The sequence below is a fragment of the Triticum dicoccoides genome, chromosome 7A, assembly GCF_002162155.2.
Source record: "Triticum dicoccoides isolate Atlit2015 ecotype Zavitan chromosome 7A, WEW_v2.0, whole genome shotgun sequence".
NCBI lineage: Eukaryota > Viridiplantae > Streptophyta > Magnoliopsida > Poales > Poaceae > Triticum > Triticum dicoccoides.
The window spans coordinates 34,071,274-34,075,046 of NC_041392.1; the positions used below are offsets into that span (position 1 = coordinate 34,071,274).

The following is a 3,773-nucleotide window of genomic DNA, read 5'->3' on the forward strand; positions in this document are numbered from 1 at the left end:
AAAAACTTACGGCAACTACCCACGAAATTACCGTGGAGCAGTTACGGCCACCGTAACACCTCACAATAACTACACTGCTCGTCGTTGGAGCGGTTCAATTTAGTTCAGTCTGTTCGTTGGCGAGCCTCCGAACCACCCGGTCAGGTCAACCACTAGGCATGCATCTCCTATACTATACGGTCGTCCCGGAAAGATGCAACTGTGCACGTGAGGTTAAGTTAAAACCGGTGGCGCTGCCAAAGGAAGGAGACGGGCTCGGCTTTGGGTCGCCGGGACATAAATGTGCCGTCCTCCGTGCCCGTGTCTGAACTCTGAACGAAACGAATCTATGGATCGAGACGACGACCGACGACCGGAGTTAATCGCCTATCTACCGCCACTCCACTGTACGCTGTACCGCGCGCAGAGCGTAGGGCGAATGGATGTATCACACCATTCCCATGTCCATGTTGGGTGGGCTGCTCGAAGACACGTGGTTGGTTCGACCGAGAATGCAGCTAGCTTGTTAGCTTGGCCGGACTGATTTGACCGATGGCATGTGCCACCACACCGAGCTAATTAAGCCCGGATTGATTTTGACCGATGGCAATGGCATGTGACACCACACCGTACGTGGTACGCGCCTCCTGTTTTCAGTGGACGAATTAGTGGTGGGGTTAATTTGGACGGAGACAATATAGCAGGATGGCACGATGGGATGTGCGTTATTTGTCCCCAACATTGTTGGAGCCGTCCAAACTTTTAGGAAGAATCCATCAGCAACCCTCAACATACATTTATCTTCATAGTTACTGTAGTCCAGCAAGAGTAAAAAAAAGCTGATGTGGTTATCTTCATACATTTATCTTCATAGTTATTGATTCAAAAACTTACGGCAACTACCGTGGACAATATATAACTGCATTTTCTCGGACAAGAAAAAAAAGGTGATCTCTCACGATCAGCTGCGAGCAGTCGACGTCACCGGAATTAAATGGCGCACCAACAAGCAAGAATCGGTTAAGACATGCCTGTTTCCCGGTTCAATCTGCTCGCGTTTTCTCCATCCTTTTTTTCAGATTGGTTTGAACGCATCACACCAAGTACATACACATATCCAGTATCCGAATTGTCCGTATCGGGCCAGAGCCATCGATGGAGGACCCGGCCGCAAGCTAGCAACAGTTCCGGCAATGAATCGTCTTGAATAATCTTGATCAAACATCCAGATTAACAACAGTATCGGATTAGCGGTGCCATTATATCCCTAGACAGAATGATTAGCAATACAGTGCAGTGAACCAATTCTTCATATTTTCTCTCGTGCTGTGCATATAGTAGTACAAGCACTGTTTGTATTTGCTCAGCAGTGCCACTCGTCCAATGTAGACGGACGTTAGATTGTTTCTAAGTACAATGACGACGTGGACGGTGGACGTTGCCATTGATACGCTAATTTATCACCAGCTGCTGATTAACATCATCGCTTAGCTGACCACAGCCAGCCGAGCTAGTAAACTCTCGAACAGTGGCAAAGCTCGCATCATCCAAGTCCAGTCCATAACTATGTACAGCGCCGTTGAACTGAAAACAATCACATCTTTCCCTCTCAATGTACCACTCCGTCTCCGCAAAAATCTCGAAGTTGCCGCGAGCCATAAGTTGTTGCTTGCTTACGTACGTGGTGTAACCATGGACGGGTTTTTGATGCGCGATCGATCGATCGAGAAAGCGTGACGGCGGCGTCCATCGACCTCCGCCCATGCCGGCGTCCATCAGCTGTCCGCCTCCGGCGCCGCCGCTACAGCCACCCGGCCGGTGCGCCGTAGGAGCACACGCACGCGCCGTAGCTTTCGTCGGACCGCGTCTCCGTGGTACGTGGCCCTACGATGTTAGATTAGATTCCTGATTATCCCGATCCCGGCTCGGCCTGTACACGGATGTGTCCCTTGTTGATGGGCACGCATGAGAGCTAGGAATGTGTCCACATCGAAATTACTGTCTTTCGAGATACTCCCTCCGTCCCATAATATAAGACTTTTTTGGCACTACACTAGTGTCAAACAACGTCTTACATTATGGGATAGAGGGAGTATTTTTTTAAAGAGCTGACTTATTTGGCAAATGTTGCAGACAGCAAGCAGGAATTTAGCCATGATTTTGATTTACGGAAGCCCCTGGAACGGCATTTGCTTAATGCACAGAATATTGAATGTTTGAGCACTCAAGATGTAGACACTCTGAGTGACCTCCAGAATCGTTCTTCTGCTTTCTTATCCAAACATCAAAGGTGAGGTTGATTCCTGGATGGCTGGATCTATGGTCGAGATTGTTGTTCTTGAGGAATGTCATCCAAAGGCTGCAGTACCTTGTTATCACAGATTAATGTAGCTCAAGCCTCAAGATGACGTTTATTGTTTAGTAACCACAAAATTAGAGTTGTATTAGATCTGATGCATTTTGAATTAGATGACTGTGATGCATTTTGCCGTATTGCTTGTGAATCTCTTGTATTTTCTCCATTCAGGAAAGATGGTGGAAATCTGAATGCTGGACGCATTGCTATACAGTCTCTCTGTGCACCACAGTGGATATTTTGAGAAGGCAAGTACTCCCTCCGTCCCGAATTAGTTTCTTAGATTTTTCTAGATAGATACATCCGTGTCTAGACAAATCTTAGACAAGTAATTTGGGACGGAGGTAATATTTGCTTGAAATGATGTATGCTGACTGGTCGAAATGATGCAGCTCACTGAATTTTTTTAGCTTCCTCCCTTTCAAATCATTCTCTGACATAGTAAACTGTTTATGCATTGCAGGACTGGGACATGGTCTCGTTTCTCAGATCACTGAAGGCCATGGTGCGCTCATCTAATGCCGTTGCCATTATAACATTTCCATACACAGTCCTATCAGATTCTTTCTGCAAGAGATGGCAGCACCTAGCAGATACACTGCTGTCAATAAAAGCAATCCCAGGCAAGCCTCATACTTCGAAATATGTTTTCCTGTTTGCCACTTCGACTGCCGATCCTAAAGCCTGATTGTCCATCACCTTGATCATTAGACGAGGACAAGGACTTGGCGAAACTCCTCACAGGGTATCAGGATATGGTTGGTTTTCTGCATGTTCATAAGGTGGCACAGACCAACAGCCAGGTACCCACCAAAGTAAACATAGGCTCATAGCTGCTGTAAACAAAACTTGCGCTCTTCTGTTTTGACGACGCCATTTACATCGATACGCAGGTTCCTGTGATATTAGAGGCCTCCACATTTTCTCTGAAGCTGCGAAAGAGGAGGTCGCTGGTGTTAGGACGGCTGAATCAGGCCACGGTAGACGGGTCGAGCGGGCCCTCGTCTGGTGGATCAGGCAGTTGCTCCTCATCGACGCAAGGCTCACAGCTCGATTTCTAATTGGGACTACTGGAGCTTCCCTTGGAGAATAGAGGGTAGCATCCGCTTTTCTTCATCTTATTAGGATACTTGAAACAGGAAGTATAGCTCAGAAAGGCTCCTGGTTGCTGTGTGTATTTGTTACTAAAAATGCAACTTTTAGAGGTTTTATTTTGGTTTTGCAACGGATCATTCAGTTGCTGATACCCTTTCAGCACGTATACCTGTATTTTAAAAGATTTTCCACTAGTCGGTGATTACCCGAGGATGACAATTTTTGTTGGAGGACGGCGGCGGCATGCTCTCCGTTCGACGTTCATCGACGGTAGCTTTCGAATCACCGCGTTCTTTTGCTTTCTTGAATCTTACGGGTTCGGAACCCAAGATCCCTGCGATGC

At 47.0% G+C, this 3,773-nt stretch overlaps 1 pseudogene; it reads left to right on the top strand.

Annotated features, from left to right (window-relative positions):
- The first annotated feature begins 1,741 nt into the window (after nt 1–1,741).
- Nucleotides 1,742–3,596, top strand: LOC119332978 (annotated as a pseudogene).
- Nucleotides 3,597–3,773: the final 177 nt, after the last annotated feature.